The sequence below is a fragment of the Nymphaea colorata genome, chromosome 8, assembly GCF_008831285.2.
Source record: "Nymphaea colorata isolate Beijing-Zhang1983 chromosome 8, ASM883128v2, whole genome shotgun sequence".
NCBI lineage: Eukaryota > Viridiplantae > Streptophyta > Magnoliopsida > Nymphaeales > Nymphaeaceae > Nymphaea > Nymphaea colorata.
Genome location: NC_045145.1, coordinates 3361721 through 3383598, shown reverse-complemented (window position 1 = coordinate 3383598; position 21878 = coordinate 3361721). Strand labels below are relative to the sequence as shown.

The 21878-nt window shown below is 40.4% G+C and overlaps 1 pseudogene; it reads right to left on the bottom strand.

Annotated features, from left to right (window-relative positions):
- Window positions 1–221: 221 nt before the first annotated feature.
- On the bottom strand, window positions 222–21225 carry LOC116258827 (UDP-glycosyltransferase 13-like; annotated as a pseudogene).
- Window positions 21226–21878: the final 653 nt, after the last annotated feature.

The window sequence follows — 21878 nt, the reverse complement described above, 5'->3', positions numbered from 1 at the left end:
TAGGGAACATTACCTAAAAGTAGGGCTGTACACGAGCGACTCACTTTTTTGTAGGGAAGCATTACCTAAAAGTAGCTGTACACGAGCGACTTACTTAGGGCTGCACACAAACTTGAGTTCAACTTGCTTAACTAGTTTCTATTAACTTAACCTGTTTAGTTTTTTTTTTCAGTCGTTTAACTTGTTAACTCGTTTAACTTCTTTAATTCGTTTCTTTCAACTAATTCAATTTTGAACAACCATTTAACAGAAAATTAAAAAAAAATGCATATATTCTAAGTCCATATATCCCTTAAAAAAACTTTGCAATAGAAAATGTCTCGTTCATGACTCATTTATGCAGTCACCCCAGCCGATCCACTACTCATTTAACATTTTGAGCATAAATTTAAAGTGCAAACCTGTCAAGCTGAGTCCAGTTTTTACAGCCCCACATAAAAGTATATCCAATTAACTAAGCACACAGGAATCCGGCCAGTCACAGGTCGTATTTAAATCTGATCATGTGATTCTAATTAGTTATGCAGAAGGAGGTGTTCATTGAAAAGTTGGTTCTACCATGTCAGTAGTTATAAATGTCGTTGTAAAATCGCATTAATCACACTGCAGTTGCAACTACTCGTTGGCAACTGACGAGGGCTCAATCGCTATCAATTTTGTCAGAAAATGTTATTATATACATTTCTTTCAAGAAAATGTTCTTTTTATTTTTAACTTTTTTCTGTATAATTTCATTTATTAAAAAATAATGTTTTTGCCTATTCACAACTCGTCGATTCTTTGCACCACTGATTTCAGCTATATATGACTTTGTTTACTGCACACTAAGGAAGTTTGCTACAAAAAGACTTACAATAACAAGGCCAACAACAATAGATTGTATTCTTACATAAAAAGATGTTGGTATACTTTATACTAAAGTTGACGGGTGAGGAAAATGAACAGGAACCAGCAAAAATTAGGCAAAAATCACTCAAGCATGCTTGTGACTTCTCCACCCTGTTAGGTCCATCTCTTCATGACTTCCATTAATGCAATCTCCGACGACCCTCCGCTCTCCTCGCCTTCTCTTTGATTTATCCCTCCTCTCTGAACCTCAGATCCTCCATCCACTCCTTCAAACGCTTACCAATCTCCTCTCCCTTTACCACCAGCCCTTCTCCCCCTCTCGAGCTCCTCTCACAAACTCTACCTCCGCTCTTTTCCACAACTGTGGCATTCAGCATCTGGTCTCCTGTCAGGGGCCAAGCGAATATGGGCACGCCATGCCACACTGCCTCTGTGACAAAGTTCCAGCCGAGTGGTTGACGAACCCACCCATTGCAGGGTGAGCTAAGACCGGCTCCTGTCGAACCCATCTGTTCACAACCATTCCCCTTTGATAAAATTAAAGAGACGTTGAGTGATCATCAATTGCCCTTTTCATTAATTGAATGAATAAGGAAGGAGCTACTATTCCAATTAAACGCTGAATAAACGTTCCCTTTATTTTGGCAGCTCCTGCTCTCTTAACGCCATTAGCCTCTGCTGTATAGCAGAAATTGTAATTCAATTTTTGAATAAAGAAGATTGATCTCTCTCCCCGTGGACATAGTCAACAATAGCCCAGCCACGTCAAATGTCTTCTCTTCATCTCTCTTAGCTCTGTCCAAACTCTGTTTTATCGCAATTCTTCACCCTTCCCTTCACCCTCTCGAGAAATCCACCGGGCAGAAGCTCCTCCAGCACTGCGCCTACGTCTTCGTCTATATCGATGTCCTCTCTTCACCACCCACAAGAACCTGCAGCCTGACCTCTCTAGACCAGCAGCCAACTCCAAGATCAGGTTCGTGCTCAAGGCATTGCGACTGCCAAAGCTTGTTATAGTCGTGTCCCCCAAAAGAATGCTCAACAACAATAAAAGAGGGCAAACCACCACAAAACTGCTAAAAACGGAATCACAGGGCAGCGAGCATAAGATTGAATTTCCAACACCAATGTTGCAGCAATATATATCAAAATATATGCTAGAGATGCAGAAAAATAGGAGATACCAATTTACGTGGAAAAACCCCCAATAATGGGGTAAAAAACCACAGGCAAGAGAGAGATATATTTATATTTCAAAGAGGCAATACAACTACGTTGTTCTTCTTGCAGAGAATAGCATAAATCATTCTCAAGAATGAATGCGCAAGAAAACAACAAGAAAAGAAATCACCTATGTTCTTCTTTTCTTTCCCTTGTTTTCTTCACGTTCTCTCTCTACACTTGAACCCACACGGCTGCCCAAACCCACAACCGTGCTCTTCTTCCTCTTTCCTTCTTGCCTTCCTTCTCTCCTTCTCTTCTTTGCTTTCTTCTTCTCCTTCTCCTTTATTAGTAGCCACAAGAAGCTTCCCCTTCTCTTTTTCCCCAAAAAAGAAACCCACGATAGAGAGAGAGAGGGATGTGAGAGCAATGAGGGCACCATCGGGTGCTCTCTCCTTTCTCCCGCCTGTCACTTAAGTGACGGGCCGGATCGGGTCTTGAGGCTGGACCCGACCCAACAAACTCCCCCTCCAGCCTAAGAGAGGGATCATACCTGCAAAATGAACAAAATTAATACATTGCCTTAAAGGCAGTCATCCCAACTAAGTCTCTACACATATCATGTTTCTCCTTAGGTAGAGACTTCGTCATCATATTTGCAGGATTCTTCTCTGTCTTTATCTTCTCTAACTGAATCAATTTTTGCTCAAGCACATCACGTATCCAATAATATCTGATATCAATGTGCTTAGTCCTCGAGTGGAACGCTGAATTCTTCGCCAAATGTATAGCGCTTTGGCTATCACAATGCAACACATAGGTCTTCTGACTAAGGCCTATATCATGAAGAAAACTCTTCATCCACAACAACTCTTTAAAAGCTTCAGTTGCTGCAATATATTCTGCCTCTGTAGTGGAAAGAGCAACACACTTCTGCAACCTGGACTGCCATGATACAGCTCCCCCTGCAAAAGTAAAAACATAACCACAAAGAAACTTCCTAGAGTTCAAATCATCTGTCATGTCTGCATCAACAAATCTTTGTATCTCTGGATTAGATTCATCAAAACATAAACAGTAAGTGGAAGTACTTTTTTAGGATCCACTTCACTGCTGCCCAATGCTCCTTGCTTGGATTTGACAAGAACCAGCTAACTACACCAACTGTATAAGCCAAGTCTGGGCGTGTGCAAACCATAGCATACATGAGACTCCCTACTGCGGAGGCATATGAAACATTCTCAATTCTTTCTTTTTCATCTGCTGAACAAGGACATTGCTCATTTTCCAATTTAAAATGTGCTGCTAAAGGTGTACTTACAGTTTTGACATCTTTCATGTTGAACTTGCTAAGCACCTTCTCAATGTATTTCTCTTGTGATAACCACAACTTCTTGGCCTTCCTATCACGAACAATCCTCATGCCTAACAATTGTTGTGCTGACCCCAAGTCTTTCATATCAAAGAACTTGTCCATATCGATCTTTAATTGGATAATCAATTGACAATCCTGTCCAACAATAAGCATGTCATCAACATATAACAACAAGATAATGAAGCTACCTGATGAGAGCTCTCTGATGTAGACACAATGATCTACGGCTGACCTGCGATACTTTTGATTTATCATAAATGCATCAAATTTTTTGTACCACTGTCTGGGTGCTTGTTTAAGTCCATACAAGCTCTTCTTCAACTTACAAACCATGTGTTTCTTCCTGGCAACCACAAAACCTTCTGGCTGTGTCATGTAGAATTCTTCCTCTAGATCTCCATGAAGAAAAGCAGTTTTTACATTTAACTGCTCCAACTCCAAGTCTAGACAAGCCACCATACCAAGTATTACCCTGATAGATGACATTTTAACAACAGGAGAAAAAATTTCATCAAAATCAATACCTCTTTCCTGCTTGAAACCTTTCACCACTAACCGAGCTTTGTATCTCAACTTGCCTTGACCTTCATTTTTAAGCTTGTAGACCCACTTGTTCTGCAACACTTTCTTAACTTTTGATAGCTCTACTAAATCAAAAGTGTGATTCTTGTATAAAGAATTCATCTCATCCTTCATAGCTTTAATCCATTCATCTTTATGCACATCATCTAGCACATCTGCATAGCATTCTGGCTCTCCACTATCTGCAAACATAATATATTCATCAGTAGAATATCTAGTAGATGGTATACGTGTTCTTTTACCTCTTCTCAATTGCTCCTCAATTGGTTCTGAATGAGGAAGAAACTCCTCCTCCAACTCATGCTCATAATCAGTTTGAGTCTCCATAGGGCTGCCATGTGTATACTGCTCATCTGCCTCTCTTTCCTCTTTCTCTATATCTTCATCAGTCTCACCATGCTCAGATGAAAGTTCTTCAGGTTCTGCATAGGTTGGCTCATGAATACCACTAGCATTCACACCTGACTTCGTGTCTCCCATGACATCTTCAATAATCTGATCCTCTCTGAATACAACATCACGACTCCTGTAGATTGTCATTCTTTGGATCTCATAACCTGTAACCAAATTCATCATCTGCATAACCAAGAAATATTAGAGGAATGGCTTTATCATCTAATGTGGTCCTATATTCTTTAGGTACATGCATAAATGCTTTGCAACCAAAAACTCTGAGGTGATCATACTTAACCTCTTCATCTGACCAAACTCTCTGTGGAATGTCTCAATCTAGAGGCACTGAACGAGACTTATTTATTAAATAAACTGCAGTACGCATTGCATCTACCCAAAAATACTTAGGCAACTTAGAGCTAGATAACAAACTTCTAATTCTCTCAATTATTGTTCTATTCATCCTTTCTTCAACTTTATTATGCTATGGAGTATAGGGAACTGTCTTTTCATGTCTAATACCATGTTTTAGACAATACTCTCGTAAAGAAGATGCTATGTACTCACCATTGTTATCTGTACGCAGTCTCTTCATCTTCTTACCAGTCTCGCACTCAACCGCTGCATGAAAAGTCATGAAGATGCTACTTACTTCACTTTTGCTTTTCATTGTAAAGGCCCACACCTTCCTAGATGCATCATCAATGAATGTAACAAAATAGGATGCTCCACCTTTAGATGTCACATTTATAGGTCCACATACATCTGAATAAACTAAATCTAAAACATGTTTAGTTTTTGAAGAGCGCTTTTTCTGAAAGGAAACTCGATGCAACTTACCAACCAAACAATGATCACATGGAGATATCTGTGCACCATCTGCTTGGTAACAAATTCTTCTTGGTGAGCAAGTCGATTCCTCTTTGACTCATGTGACCTAACCTCTTATGTCACAAATCTGACGAAGTACGACCAGTAACTGCATTAACATCCACACTACTGATTTGAGACTTCATCTCATACAATGAGCCAAATCTGTCACCTCTAGCCAACACTAGTGCCCCCTTGGTAAGTTTCCAACATGTCTGACTAAACGAAGTACAATATCCATCTTCACTTAGTCTTCCTGCAGAAATCAAATTCATTCTCAAGTCTGGAACATGTCTCACATCTCTCAAAGTCAACTTGCATCTTATGCTCGTCTGAATGCAAACATCTCCTATCCCAACAATCTTCACAGTGTCACTATTGCCCATGTGAACTACTCTAAAATCACCTGCTCTATATGATAAGAATAACTCTCTACATGGTGTGGCATGATATGATGCCCCTGTATCAAAAATCCATGTAGAATCACCATTCTGAACCGTAAGACAATCATTTTCTTCAGATAAAAATAACACTACCTCATCATCTGAAGCAACTGCAGTGTACTCTTTTAGCTTCACATTCTCTTGAGTCTTCTTTTTTTGCTCTTTTTCTTCTTTCAATTTCCTGCAATCAATCTTTTTGTGCCCTGGAATACTACAGTGGAAGCATTTACCTGTCATCTTGGGTCTTGATTTGGACCTAGAGTTTGACCTGTCATGCCATTTGTTATGGTTCTTTTGTCTGCCCCTGTCTCCAATCACTAGCACTTGCGAGCTACCAGTACCAAGAGAATTTCTTCTTGTTTCTTCATTTAGAATGTTGCTGGTTACATGCTTCATTGTAAGCACACCATCTAGAGCGGAGTTGCTCAAAGAAACAACTAAAATCTCCTAACTGTCGGGAAGAGAACTAAGTAACAAGAGTGCCTGTAACTCATCATCTAATATCATTTTCATGACTGACAACTGATTGATTATGCTCTGCACTTCATTCAAATGCTCTGACACTGGTTTTCTCTCTCTAAGTTTTAGATTTACCAATTGCCTAATCAAGAAAGCCTTGTTCCCAGCTGTTTTCCTCTCGTAAAGATCATGCAACTTCTGCCATAACGACTTCGCGCTCGTCTCTGTGGATACCAAATGAAAAACACAGTCATCTAACCATTGTCTGATGGTGCTAATGGTTTTTCTATCCAATAACTTCCATTTGTCATTTGTCATATTCGCTGGCTTCTGGTTCTCAATGGGTGCATATAGGTCTTTACAATACAGCAAATCTTCCATTTTCGCTTTCCATATAGTCCAATTGTTCCCATTTAAAGAGACCATCCTAGTGGGGGTCGACTCCATCCTTTAATAAGAATGCACCCAACCAACCTGGCGCTAACCTGTCTCTGATACCACTTTGTTATAGTCGTGTCTCCTAAAAGAATGCTCAACAACAATAAAAGAGGGCAAACCACCACAAAACTGCTAAAAACAAAATCACAGGACAGCGAGCATAAGATTGAATTTTCAACACCAATGTTGCAGCAATATATATCAAAATATATGATAGAGATGCAGAAAAATAGGAGACACCAATTTACGTGGAAAAACCCCCAATAATGGGGTAAAAAACCACGGGCAAGAGAGATATATATTTATATTTCAAAGAGGCAATACAACTACATTGTTCTTCTTGCAAAGAATAGCATAAATCATTCTCAAGAATGAATGCACAAGAAAACAACAAGAAAAGAAATCACATATGTTCTTCTTTTCTTTCCCTTGTTTTCTTCACTTTCTCTCTCTACACTTGAACCCACACGGCTGCCCAAACCCACAACCGTGCTCTTCTTCCTCTTTCCTTCTTGCCTTCCTTCTCCCCTTCTCTTCTTTGCTTTCTTCTTCTCCTTCTCCTCTATTAGCAGCCACAAGAAAGCTGACAAACGCCACAGGCCTCTCCTTCTGCTGGTCTAACCATTCTAGTGTTTGGTCATGGCCGCCTACTTTAGGCATGGCTTCACCGCCAACTACTAATGGCCCTATGTGGAAGACACTCACGAAGCCTGCAACCACTGTCACGAGAACACTCACAATAACAACCATGTCAATTACATAAGCTTCCCTACCAGATGTTGATACATGTTCATTTCATTTATGGAGTCACCATCTTTCTTTCTCAATTTATTGTTGGCCTCAAGGGGGTACCTTTGGTTTAAATCTCATCATTCTAATCTCTTTAAGAAGATCTAAGGTATAATTCCTCTGACATAACAAAATACCTTTGTCTGAATAAGCTACTTTGATCCACAAAAAGTAGTGTAGCTTTTGAAGACCTTTAATTTCAAACTTGTGTAATATTTTCTTTACACTTTTCCATCATCTGTACATTGTTCCCTGTCAAGACTATGTCATTAATATAGGCTAGTAATATCACTATATCTTGATTAGAATGAGACACGAACATGGTGTAGTCAACTGTGTCACACTTGAAACCTATCTCAGCCAGTATTTGACTTAGCTTTGAAAACCAAGCTTGTGGTGATTGTTTTAATCCATGGATAAACTTTTGTAACTTGCTGAAGAAAGTTAATCAGAGAATAAAAGAAGACACGATTTTAAGTGGTTCTGGCATTCAGGCCTACATCCATGAGAGAGAACTCCACACCCTGATTTTTCTTATTATTATGCTCAAACGTTACACACAATATATTATTAGCAGTCCCATTAAGGAAAGGACCGAGCTGCAACTCTTTACAAGGCAGTTCACGCCATCAAGGAAATAAATTATGGCCACTTCCCAACTTCCAAAGATGAGCACCCTTCAACCTCAATAAACCAACGGGTGGGAGATAAAAAAGGCAATCTGTATTTTCAACACTTGCCCCTTCTTGGGATTGTGATCATACCTTCGAGGAGGTTGCATGTAAACCTCTCTGTCTAACTCACCATGCAAGAAAGCATTTTTAACATTATGCTGAAATGCCTCCCAACCTTTGTTAGCTGCCACTTACAGAAGAATTCAAACAGAGCTCATTTTACCTACAAAAGCAAAGGCTTCTGAGAAGTCAATTTCTTCTCTTTGAGTGTACCCTTTCGCCATGAGCTGAGCTTTGTATCTTTCTCTAGATCCATAACTATTACACTTGATCTTGTATATCTAACGCCATTGGCCGCCACACAATCAGCTCCCCTTATGCTTGTGATGATTATTTTGAAGAGTTCTATAATGCATATCACTCTGATGGCATGATGAAGGATGGATGCACTGATGCCCTTTTTGTTACTGTTCACAAGTGCCAGATGTTTTATAACCTATAGAAGGCAATGAAATAAGAAAGGTTATATTTGAATCCAATAGAGAATTAGTGACAAAGCCTCTCAACCAAACAGTTTTCAAACAAGCTTCTTCAAAGCCTACTGGTATGTGGTTGGAAAGAATGTGTGTAATGTAGTTAAACATTTGTCAAAATTGGTAGGCTTGTGAAGAAGATTAATAGAACTCATATGGTCCTTATTCCTAAATTCTCAGGTGTAGAAAACATCAAGGACTTCAGTCTGATTGCATTTTGTAACAACATAGTTCTTTGCCAAATCATACGTAACTATATGTAGAACATCTTAGGGCAAATTCTAACCAAGAACAAGGGGCTTCCTCCCAACTCGACTGATCCACAAGCATATCCTTCTTGCAAATGACTATGTCAATAGCATTTTTTTTGCTGAAACTTGACCTATCAAAAGCCTATGATAAGGTGAACTTTGACTTCCTTAGGAGATCCATGTGTTACTTAAGCTTCCATGCGCCTGGAGTGATAGAGTTTTGACTCATGTGCATATTGTCTCTTACGCAGTCATCATTAATGGGAGAGAAGGAAAGTTCTTCAGTGTCAATCGTGGTCTAAGACAGGGAGATCTCCTTGCCCTCTATCTCTTTTTGTCTGTGATGAAAATGTTCATTTAGAAGTTCAAGTATGAGCCAAGAGGGGGATCACTTGACATTCCAAAGCCCCACGGTTCAGTGATCATATTTTCTGCTTTAATGTTTGTTGATGAATTCATTATTTTCTGTAAAGCAAAGTTGTATCTGACCTAGTGTTTGGAAAAAATATTTAAGGAGTTTGAGTTGAAAGACAATAAAATATAACTCTGATAGATCCACTATAACCCCTTCCCATATTTCAGGAGCATAGCTGTGCATAGAAAGAAAATTTTGGGTTGGAATGTGGGGCAACTTCTCAGTACCTATCTAGGTTTCTCATTATTCAATGGTAAGTGTACAGATGTTCTGTATACGCCATTGCTGGAGAAAATTGAACAAAACCAATGTGATTGGAAATGTTCTTACCTATCCTATAGAGCAAGGATATGTCTTGCCAAGTATACACTCACACAGGTTATTAGGTATTTAGAAAGCATTTGAACTTCCTAAAGGGACTGTTCAAGCTGTTAAGAGGCTGATGACCAGATTCATTTGGGGTAACACGCAGAACAACACCACATCCATATGGTTTGATGGTACTCATTGTGTCTACGCTATGCAGAAGGTGGTATCGGCCTCAGAGACATTCAAACTCTCAATAAGGACCATATGATTCAATGGCGCATTAGAGCTTGTTTTCAAGACTCACTATGGGCAAAATAGCTAGTACTAAGCTAAAGGCATCTCCTAATCACTCTACATCGTGGACGGCCATTTTGTGAGAATGGAGGCTGATGACCAGATTTCTTGGTGCTTGGAGAATGATGTGCAGGCTATATTTTGGCTTGACTTTTGGGGTTGGGGCCTCTTACTCTCAATGTGGGTGATGATCATGGAAACCTCGAACCGCACTTTGGGCCTCAGCATTGCCCAAACCTTATCTAATTGGAAGCAAGTGGGCAAACTGGTTTCACCTCCTTGATCATACAAGTTGTACATGGAACCATAGTTACAAATAAACACAACATGCTTTGTTAGGAGAATTATGATGCCGCACTCTCAATAGGTTGAACATCTACTGAATTGGAGAAAGGCGTGAAGAAGAAGAATGGAGAATATACATCTAGAAATCAAAGGCCCCCAAAGTTATAAATGGTTTTCATTTTTGGCTTGCAACAATAGGTTGTTTATGCTCAATAAACCGAAAAGGTTTGGAGTGGCTTTTTCCTATCAATGTAGCTTTTGCAAAGAAAATGGGGAAACTATAGACTTCCTTTTCACTCAATGTAAATTTTCATAAGGGGTATGGAAATGTATAGTAAGGAGGTTTGACACCCATGTTCCTCATTGTCAAGACGTTAGTAACTAGACTCTCAGATTGAGAGCGTCAAGCTTCAAAAGTGGCGGTTGTCGAGCATATGGCAGTCATTGTTGCCAATGGTGATTGGCACCATTTGGATGTAATGGAATTATGTGGGACATGGAAACTTTATGCTGCCAGTCAACGTAATAGTTTATGCCATTTAGAGGGATGTAAGGAGTTTATGAGAAAGGCTGCTTCTAAACTCCAAGAATCACTGTGAGGTATAGGTCTGGTTTTCCACCAACATAAAACTAAACAAAGGAGAAGTTCCTACTCCACCAAGCCAGGCCCATCTACAGATTGTCGTGCATGCTCGTAATCACATTACCTATATTTCACTTGGTATCTTCATGCCTGATGGTTAGGTAGCAAAAACTGGCCTCCTATTGCATTGTACCCCTTCTTACTCAGAAGGATTCTAACATTAGCCTCATAGTTGAACCATCATTTTGGAGACGTTGCATCAGAGTTGCTTTGTAAGACCCACGATTTTTATTAAGTTTCCTTTAATATTTGAAATGTTAATTTGGGGAGGAATCAAATGAAAGATCAAATGATTCTTCATGATTTTTCAAAAACTGTCAAGTTTATCATAAAGGAGATAATTATGGAAAAGATAGGGATGAGGTTGTAACTGCCAAGGGTAACCACAACACTCGTATGGAAAGAAAGGAAGGGAAAAGAGTATGGAAAGAAAGGAAGGGGAAAGAGAAACTGACGTGATTCCTTTACTTGAGAGAGGATGAAAGATAAACATCTGTTATTGCTACAGCCATCGACGAGAGAGTCCTGCAACGAGAGGATTCAAGAAAGAGAGAGTGAGGGACGTCCTCATCTTTGCCCTCCTGCTAGTTGAGGTAGATATTGGTGGTTGTTGTGAGGGAACCGGAAGCGCAAGAAGACTGTGGCTGAAAATTTAGCTTGGATTTGAAAGGTATGGGGATTTTCTGTCATGAATGTAGCATGAAGCCTGTATTTTTGGATGTGGTATAGATACATATACTTGTAGACTTATGTGTTTATATGCCTAGATGTGACTCTACGCACGAGGTGTTTTGATGCACAATGTTCTTAGTAAGAGTTATCTTTGAGTTTCTTTTTGAAATAAAGAATGTTTGATACAAATGTGAAGTGCAAGGCCTGTAAATCATAGTTGAAGTTTTGAAACCCTCGGGTTCGTGCGTTATGTTGTATGCATTAGTTCTAGTTCATCTGTGAGAAACCAAGATTTCATCCGACCCTAAGACAGAGCATGCACATTTGAGATAGAAACGAAAATATCAACCCTCAAGGAGGGTCTGACCTTAGAACATATGATACAAAACTGAAATGGAAAGACTCTGCAATACAAGAACAAGAAAGCCGTCCAAAACGATGTCGATAGAGGAAAGGCCTGCTCTGTTCGAATTGGGGTAAACCCAAAAACAGCAAACAAGGATGAGGGAAGGAATTACCCCAACTCCATTGACAAGCAGACTCTGTCGACTGGAAAAAAAAAAACAAACAGCTATCATCCTCACGCTGGTAGCAGAGGCGATTTGGGGAAAATAGGGAACACGATGCTGAGCTCCTCCTGTCGTTCCTTTCTTCCTGTCAGTTCTTCGCTGCCGCAACGAGAGAGAGACTGTGAGGACGCCGTTGAAGCTTCGAGGTCGTTGTTCTCACGATTGTGGGACTGGAAAAACAAGCGTGGAGAAACGAGAGCAAAGGAGGAAGTGGTGGCGGCTGAAGACGTCGCTGGTCGGAGTCCCCTCCGCTCGTCTTGCTACACTCAGAGGAAGGCCAGAGAGGAGGATGGGTCCCTCTCTGGTTCTGTCCTCCTTTGGAGACCGATGGAGGCTCCATCGCCGCACGAACGAGATGAAGGAGAAGGAGAGCGTCAGACGGTCGGCGGGCGTAGCAGCAGACGGCCTAACGCTGGATCTCGAGCGAGACGGAAAGATCTCCCTTGTGCTGGTGTTGGGTTGTTGAAGACGGTGGAGAAACCACCGTCGGATGAAACCAGGACGCAAGGAAGGAGCGCCCTCGAGGAGAGAGAAAACGCAGGCGTGAAATGAGAAAAAGGAGCGCCCGGCCATTTTTATATCAAGTTGGAAAATTTCAAAACGGGTCCACTAATTAGCAAAATATTCAGATAAGCTGTTATATATTTTATAACTTCCATGACGCAACATTTTTGCTAAAAAAACCTCTTCAAAAAAGGCTTGCGAAAGTGTTTTTCAGCAGGAAACGGATATTTAATATGAAATTATGTTTCGATACCCTTTAAGTTTTTATAAATTGCCAAAAGGTAGTTTTATAAATTAAAGATGAAAAGTTATGTGTTATTGCTCTTTGATGCTCCTAATTGAGTTTAAAATTTCAGAAAGAGTCACGTTTTAAGAATTTAAATTATAAATTCTCCTACTTTTGAATGGTTATTTTATTTGAGAATTCTTGGCGTGATAGTCCGTATGTTGTTTCTATATTCGACTGTGTTTTGAGGCCATTATAAAAAAAATGGTTTATTGTTTTTGTCTGGGAAACCGAGCCTGAGGGCGGTTTCTGTGAGAGGTACTAGACGATGTCTAGCATTGGCAAACCCTCACTTTTGGAATTGGAAGGCGAAACGTGGACTTTGTGCGATGGTTTATGCGAGTGCGAGCTTTCTGTTTTGCCCAGTGTTTGGTTTTGTCCCGGGAGGTAGTGGTGCGCCTGATCTCACTGTTGACGCACGCTCCTCTGGCTGTACTGGAGGGCCCACAGGGTATTGGGCGGCACAAGGGCTCGGGATTCTGTTCTGTTTCTGTTTGGGAGCGAGACTCCTGGTCTCTCCACGCGGGTTCCTAGAGAGACCATGCTACTGCAGCGACGATCTGGGATATCTCAGGAGGCTTCACTGCAGGTACCCTCGATCCGTTGGATCGCCTGGTGAAGAGATGTTCTGTTCTGCCCGTGAGTGCCCACAGGGATTTCTGTTGCTCGGCACGATGACCATGACATTGTCATAGAACCACGGTTGGAAGCCTACGAAATTTTGGAGGTTGTGCACACCTCGTTCTGTCTTTGATGATGTGGATATGTGTTAAGTTTTGGAAAACTTATGGTTGTAGTTCATAAGGCTTTTTTGGAATCGTTTTATGAAACTAAATATTATTTTGGGTCATGTTCCATTCATGGCTGGATTTTCTCATACTCAGAGGAATTATAACCCTTCTTTCTATATCTACAAGTTGTCCTTGATAGATTTTGGCTTTAGAGCGACGACCTCAATCTTGTGATGGACGGGCATTGGCATTCTGGGCACTGCGCCGGTTTTGAGGATTTGTGGTTATAATTTGTTTGGGTCCAAGTGTTTTATTATTGAAATAAAACAATGTCTGATTTCTTTATGTTTTGGTCATGACTCAATGTTGCTTCCGCCATTATAGAAATGAAAAAAAATTTTTGGTGTCAAAAATTGGGTCGTGACATGCTTAATGCATCGAATAGAAGCTCAATATTTTTTTGTTGTAGAAATTGCATCTATGTTAAATCCTGATCCTGTTGTGAATATATTATCCCTTCTTTGGAAACCATGGCCTCCTGGAGCTCCATTATACTGGGACAATTTGATTCCAAGCTAGATCTGTCCTCTTTTAGTATTTTTGATTTGTACGTATATCCATTTTATGATAATTGATGAGGGCATCTCCGGCAGGTTTGCAGCAAAAGAGAGATTTCCATAAAAACGCCACTTATTCTTGCCAATGTAGGTAATATAGTTATTTTCTGTAAGGCAAACACTCAACTGCTGAGAAATCTGATGAAGATCTTTAACGAGTTCGAGAGGACAGCGGGAAAGATCATTTAACCTAAACAAGTCAACTATGATTCCTTTCCGGTTATGGTGTCTATAAGTGCCACCCCTACTGATATTCTTGGCTGCAGTGTCAAATCCTTGTGACAGGGTCCGTGGCAAACTTGTAGTTGGGGGTTCTACGATTAGAGGGAAAGAAGGAGTGGCGGTTCATGACTTTGGCAATTAGGAGGCTAGGGCCGAGGTTTATGGCTGGGCATGGTTTTGCAAGGATGGACGCTGGCTGGCTAGGGAAGTGGCTAGGGTGACTCGAGGGCTTGGGCAATAGGTTGCATTGGGCTGAGGGAAATCGTTGTGAACCGGGAAGGGCTTGGCCCATCATGCCTAGCCAATGGCTGGATAAGCTCCGCACAAGGCCAACAGAGTTCACCAAGGGTTAGAATTAGGAGAGAGGGAGTAATGGTCAGGCTTGGAGGGAGTATCGAGAGACGGTTGGGGGTGTGTGTGTATATATATGGAGAGAGGAAGAGAGAGAGAGAGTAATAAGCTTGAGAGAGAGAATGAGTGTGAGGTATAGTGAGAGAGTTGGTTGGCATGAGGCTGCTGTGCGTGAGAGAGAGATAGAGATGGCTTGAGAGAGGGAGAGAGAGTGTGAACGAGAGATAGAGGGGTGGCATGCAAGGGCGAGAGAGAGAGAGATAGGTTGGGACTAGTAGATGGGGACCGAGTTTTGGCTTGAATTGCTCATGCTGGTGTAAGCCATCACCTATCTGTCAGCGAGCTAGGATGTCAAATCATAGTTGTATCATTGAGGTTGCAGGATTCCTTCCAAGACGAGAGCTTCGGTGCCATGCCAGAGTATGCTTGGAATCAAAGAAAGCTGGTGTATCAGACTTCGAAGCCTTTGGGTTGAGGTGCACCCATCCAACTGGAATCAGGTCCAATCATGTGAGGCACATGGGCTACTTCTAAGGTGCCGCTCCAGCGCTGTTGCTAATTCATGCAAGCTTCTATATTTCCAAAGAGCATGTCTGGCAACAGTAACAAGTTGTTACTATTCCATGAATTCAACTATGGACCATGGTAACACAATGCTTTATTAATGTATCTCAATCTTTGGGGGTAGATTCATGAGACAGTATTTGTTACTATTGCTAAACGGGTACAAAAGCTGTGAAAAAGAGGGGGCACTTCTGATTTGGAGTTGTGTTCAAGGTGGCACACAATTGCAAAACTGTATATGAGGGAAAAGGTGGGGGTTTTTTAGGCTCGTACGAGCTATCGATCGTGGGCTTGCATCATACTTGGGATTACCTCTTTTTGTTGGTAGCTGCAAAGAGGAACATTGTGTTGTTTTTATTGAGATAGACTTTGTGGGTGTAAAAAGAGAAAGTTGCCTATGCAGGGAGAGTATGCCTAGCGAAGCAGTAAAGCTCTCCATTAAGCCTATTATTTCCAACTTCATTTGGCATGTTGAGATAGGAAAGTTTATCCAAGCAGTTCTCTCTCTCTCTCTGTATATATATATATATATATATATATATATATATATATATATCACATATTTTAGCAAACAACCTACACGCAACCGTCAATCTAACTCTACAACCAGCAATGTCATTACATTTTTTCTTTGGAAAGCCGACAACATTACATTCAATTGAAAAGGAAATAAAGGAAAATATGGAAAGGCATTAGACAAAACAAGGAATGTGTCGTTCAAATTGGTGCTGTTGAATAGGCATTTCAACAAACAGTTAGGAACAACACTGAAACGAGAAACGATGGCCTCCCATTAAATTGCTTTTCTTTGAAGATAAACAAATTCGTTAGTTCCGCGAACAATAGAATTGGAGGTTTCCATTCATGCTCTTGCCATTCGTGAGACAGGAGGGGGAAAAAAACAGACTTGGGTAATGGTGATAGCTGCAACCTTAAGAAGAAAACCAATTAGCGAGCTTAAACTGAGTTCATATTGCATCTTAAACAAAAGCAACCAAACAGCATACTTTCTGAAACCACCAAATGACAAATTTCTACACCAACTTTATTAAATTGGTGCTCCACATTCAACCTACAAGAAGTTGCACCCACCCATCTCCAGCCCATTGGCCAACTCTGTAAAGGGTCATCACCAATTCTCTTGGAAACGAGTTTCTTTTGTAAAGTCGGTGCTTGTGTAATGATTAAAGGAAAAAATAAAAAATAAAAATGAGGAAATCGGTGGAAGCATCCACCACCGACTTCTTCATCCCTATAAATAGGGATGATGGGCATTTTGAGTGTGTGTGAAAGAAAAAAAATGTGAGTTGAGTGTGTGTTGGTAAGTATTAGCTCGTGTGTTCACTTCGTGAGCTCGAGTATTGCAGTTTCAAGTGTGTGCTGCAAGGGTGTTGGGTGTTTTAGCTCACTACGTGAGCCGAGGTGAGTTTTCTTGAGTCCTCTTTTATAATATCCAGATTGATAAATAAATAGTTTACATTTTGAGATTATCAATTGTTGGGCTTTAGCTCATTTTGTGAGCTATTTTCGTTTGGGTATTAAGTTTGTTTTAAGTATACTCTCTCAAGTTTATCATTGAGCATTAGTGTGGATGTTGAGACTCTGCTAGTTTTTTTTCGCATAAATTTGAGTTTGGATCTCAGTTATATCTAGGGCCCACATTCATTTTTCTCAACAAGTGGTATAAGAGCGAGGTTCAGTTTAAGGGCTGATTTACTAGTGAGATTAATTGGGCCAATTATATTCTGAAATTACGGCGGTATTAGCAGTTGCATTAAATAATATTGAGAAACTTAACAATAGCAATTATGGCTATTGGAAATCTTGTATGGAGTCGTATTTTCTAGGACAGGAATTATGAGAGATTGTATTGGGATCAGACATTAATATTCCTGTCGACGAGGAAGGGAAGAAGAAATGGATGATCAAAGCAGGAAAAGCTCTATTTGCAATTAAGGTATCAATTGAAAAAGATTTATTAGAGCATATACGTGATGCTACGACTCCTAAAGAAGCATGGGATGCTTTTGCAACACTATTTTCTCGAGCTAATGACGCCACCTACATCTGCTAAAAAATGAGTTAGCTACATTAACTCAGGGAAACATGTCGATTGCAAAATATTTTATGATGGTTAAAAATATTTGTAGGGAAATTTCTCAAATTGACCCTGAGTCTAAGATTAGTGAAGCCCGTATGCAGAGAATTCTTGTTCGTGGACTTCGTCTAGAATTTAGCAATTTTATAATTGGTATTCTAGGCTGGCCAATTCAACCAACTTTGTTGGAGTTAGAGAATCTCTTGATCAATCAAGAAACATTAGCGAAGCAAATGGCTGAGCTTTCACTCAAAGAAAATAATGAGGAAGCGTTGTTTAGTAAGGGTCAGAGATCACGTTGGCCAGCTAAGCCAGTCACTAGGTCTCCAAGTAGGAACATTGATGAAAAGAAAGAGAAAAATATAGAAAAGAAAACAAGAGAAACTACATAGCAATGGAGACCAAAGAAGAAATGTTTTAGACGTGAAAAATTAGGTCATATTGCTCGTGACTGCAGAGTCAGAATAGATGAAGGAAATATAGTCATGACAAGTAAGCAATATGGGGGAGCTAATGAGGCTGTACAAAAAAGTTCGTTTCTATACTCAATAGAGGTTAAAGAGGAGATTACATAAGAAAGATGCAATTCTGTGCATATAAAACCTGTAAAAGAAAAAGAAGAGAAAATCAATTATCAAACTGATTAGATAATTGATTCTGGATGCTCAAATCATATGACTGTTGATGAGAGCAAGTTTCTAAGTATGAAAGAATATGATGGAAATTGAGTTGTTGTTACTGCTAACAACACAAAGCTCCCAATGGCACATATTGGAGAAGCAGATGTTGTAGCCAACTTTAGCAAAGATCGAATTTTACGGAATGTTTATCATGTTTCAGGAATGACAAAGAATTTGTTGTCTGTGCCACAACTTACAGCTTTAGGTCATTATGTATTGTTCGGCCCAAATGATGTGAAAGTTTATAAAGACGCAGATGTTCAAGGAACTCCCATGTTTGAAGGAAGAAAAGTTGAGTCAATATATATGTTGTCAACAGAAACAACATATATTGACAAAGCGAAGAAGCATGACACTTCAGATATCTGGCATGAGAGACTCGCTCATGTAGGATACAATAAACTCCGGGAGATGTCAAAGAAAGGGCAGTTGATTGGCCTACCTAAGCTTGAGGTATGAACAAACAAAGTATGCTCAGGATGTTAGTATGGAAAGGCGCATAGAAGGTCATTCAAAGAATCCAAGTATAGAGCTAAAGCACCATTCGAGCTTGTGCATTCAGATGTATTCGGCAAAGTACCAGACCCATCAGTTGGAGGTAAGTGGTATTTTATCATATTTATTGATGATTTTTTCAAGATATACTTGAGTCTATTTTATGAAAAAAAAAATCTGAAGCACTTGAAAAGTTTAAGGAGTTTCACCAGATGGTGCGAAAAGAACTTGGATATAGAATTCGATCTTACACACTAATAATGGTGGCGAATATACATCTGACATGTTCATGGCATACATGAGACAACATGGTATTCGAAGGCAATTCACATGTGCCTATACGCCACAACAAAATGGAGTGGCGGAACGAAAAAATCACCACATAGCAAAAACATGTCGAAGCATGATGCATGCAAAGAACATGCCCCCGAGATTTTGGGCAGAGTGTGTCAGCACCACTGTACACGTAATTAATCGACTACCAATGCCAAGATTTAAATTCAAGTCTTCATATGAAATGCTTTATAAAAAGAAGCCATCTGTGAGTTATTTTAGAGTTTTTGGTTGTGTATGTTATGTTTTTCTATCTGAGCAACACAGGACTAAGTTCGACAAGAAGGCACAAAGGTGTGTGTTTGTTGGATATGATCCATATCGAAAAGAATGGAGATGTGCTAATCCTAGCACATGACAAGTTCATGTTTCTCGTGACATCATCTTCGATGAAGCATCGTCTTGGTGGTCAGAAGAAAAGAAGGCGCTTCCAGACTCTCCAGTTTTTTAAAAAGATGTTCGAAACAAAATACAATTTGAGATGAATCAAGGTGAACCTGAGCCATAAGACATAGAAGCAGGACGATCAGATAAACAAGTTCAAACGCCTGAACATAGCCCAAGACGAGAAGAAAGAGCAGATCCATGGAGAACTGGAGTCAGTCCTCTTCAAAAAAAAAAGTATAGAAGAAAAAAGGCCATCACAACTTAAAGAGCCAGATGGAGCACCCATAACACTAACAAGATCAACGAGAATAGCAAAACCAAATCCCAAGTATGCAGATGCAGACTGTGCTATCATGGAGGAGATCGAGCCAGCTTCTTTTGAAGAAGCAAAAGATATTGAAAAATGGCAAGCAGCAATAAAGATGAAAAGAAGGCATTGGAGTATAACAAGACCTGAAAACTCGTACCAAAGGCTTGACCAGTGCAAACATTCACCAAGTTTGAAGAATGTTAAGAGTCATGAGTCGAGAGTCGGTAATGAGGGGGAGATTGTAAAGAGTCATCACCGACTTTCTTGGAAGAGTTGAGATGACTCAAGAGGCAACGAGCCTCTTTCTTTTGTAAAGTCGGTGCTTGTGTAATGATTAAAGGAAAAAATAAAAAATAAAAATGAGGAAAACGGTGGAAGCATCCACCACCGACTTCTTCATCCCTATAAATAGGGATGATGGGCATTTTGAGTGTGTGTGAAAAAAAAAAATTGTGAGTTGAGTATGTGTTGGTAAGTATTAGCTCGTGTGTTCACTTCGATTGCAGTTTCAAGTGTGTACTGCAAGGGTGTTGGGTGATTTAGCTCACTACGTGAGCCGAGGTGAGTTTTCTTGAGTCCTCTTTTGTAATATCCAGTTTGATAAATAAACAATTTACATTTTGAGATTACCAATTGTTGGGCTTTAGCTCATTTTGTGAGCTATTTTCGTTTGGGTATTAAGTTTGTTTTAAGTATACTCCATCAAGTTTATCATTGAGCATTATTGTGGACGTATAAATTTGAGTTTGGATCTCAGTAATATCTAGGGCCCACATTCATTTTTCTCAACAAACTCCACAATCTGCTCAAGCGCTAGAGCATGGCGAATCCCAAAGCTAACATTCAGCACACTGCCCTCAGGCTACTCGTCCAGCCACTGGGTCACAGTGGTACCAACCTCGCCGCCGGTGGGCCTTCGGCCCACCAACGGGCCTATGGGAAACACGCTTGGCAATGACATCCGCGAGACCTTCCCACCATTGAGTGCCTGTAGAGACTCTGCCTCCAACTTGTAGAATGTGTTGAGGAGAACTCCAATTGCTCTGCTGAGAGCTCTGTTGTTCTTGTGAAACACGGTGGTGAAGAGGTGCTCGGGGTTCTTTAAGGCCGACGGGACACAGTAAGACGGGACGGCACCGACTCCCGGAATCAGAATTTCCTCCATCGGGTCGCCATTAGGTTTGGAGCTTGAAAAGCAGATGCTGAAAGCAAGCATGGTTGCAGAGGACGTAGTTCAGTATAGAGAGTGATTCTGCAACGTCGCACATGCATGAAACAAGAAAGACGTCGGAGATGAAGGCAACGATGGGGGCCTTGGTAGCAAGTTGGCTTAGCAGAGGGAGAAGTTCGTCCCTCGAGCTGCTCAAGGCATCAAACTGCAGGTAGTATGGATCAGCGGTCTTGTGGTGGGAAACGTCGGGATTCATGGGAAGAGGGTCGTACCATAGAGGTTGTATGCTTGGAGAAGATGAAAGGAATGCGGAAATATGATGTGATTCTGCAGATGAGACTGTGGATTTGGTGGCAACAAAGACGACATTGAAGCCGTGTTCGACGATGGTTGCAGCGAAGCGTATGAACAGCACGATGTGAGACATGCCCGCACTAGGAACCAGCCCAATCCATGGCATCACAGAGTTCATGGTGCAGGACTCAATGATGGCTGCTAAAGATCAGAAATTTAGAAGGCTATTGAATTGAAGGGCAAGTTACTAACAAAACCTGGTTATATAGCCTTATAGGTTGGTAGAAGGGGAAACTTTCAAGAGCACTATCGAAGATCTGCTAACAAGGAGGCGCTTCGTAGCCTTGGAAATATCTGAGGCTTGTGTGAGATCCAAAGTGAAAGAATTTACCGTTCAAACATGAATCCAGGGTCCACGCATGTCTGTTGCCTCTTTAATTTGTACTTCGTCTTCTTCTTATGCTTCTTACATTGAAACATTACGATCCTTTTCCTACTTTTCTAGATACAAAGGAAGCCTTACCATAAAAATATGGCTGCACAAGCGATTAAAAAACTCGAGGTGCTCGAACTCAAGTCAAATATTCATAGAACAGGCTCCAGCTCGACTCGACTACGTACCATCGACCTTGAGTCACTTAACTCATTTAACTCATTTCTATTAACTTAATCTGTCTCGTTTAACTTGTTAACTCATTTAACTTGTTTATTTTAATTAATTCAATTGTAAACAACCATTTCACATAAAATAAAATTAAAAAAGAAAAGAATGCATACATTCTGCATCCAATATCCCCTAAATAATGACACATTTATGTAGGTGAACCAAAC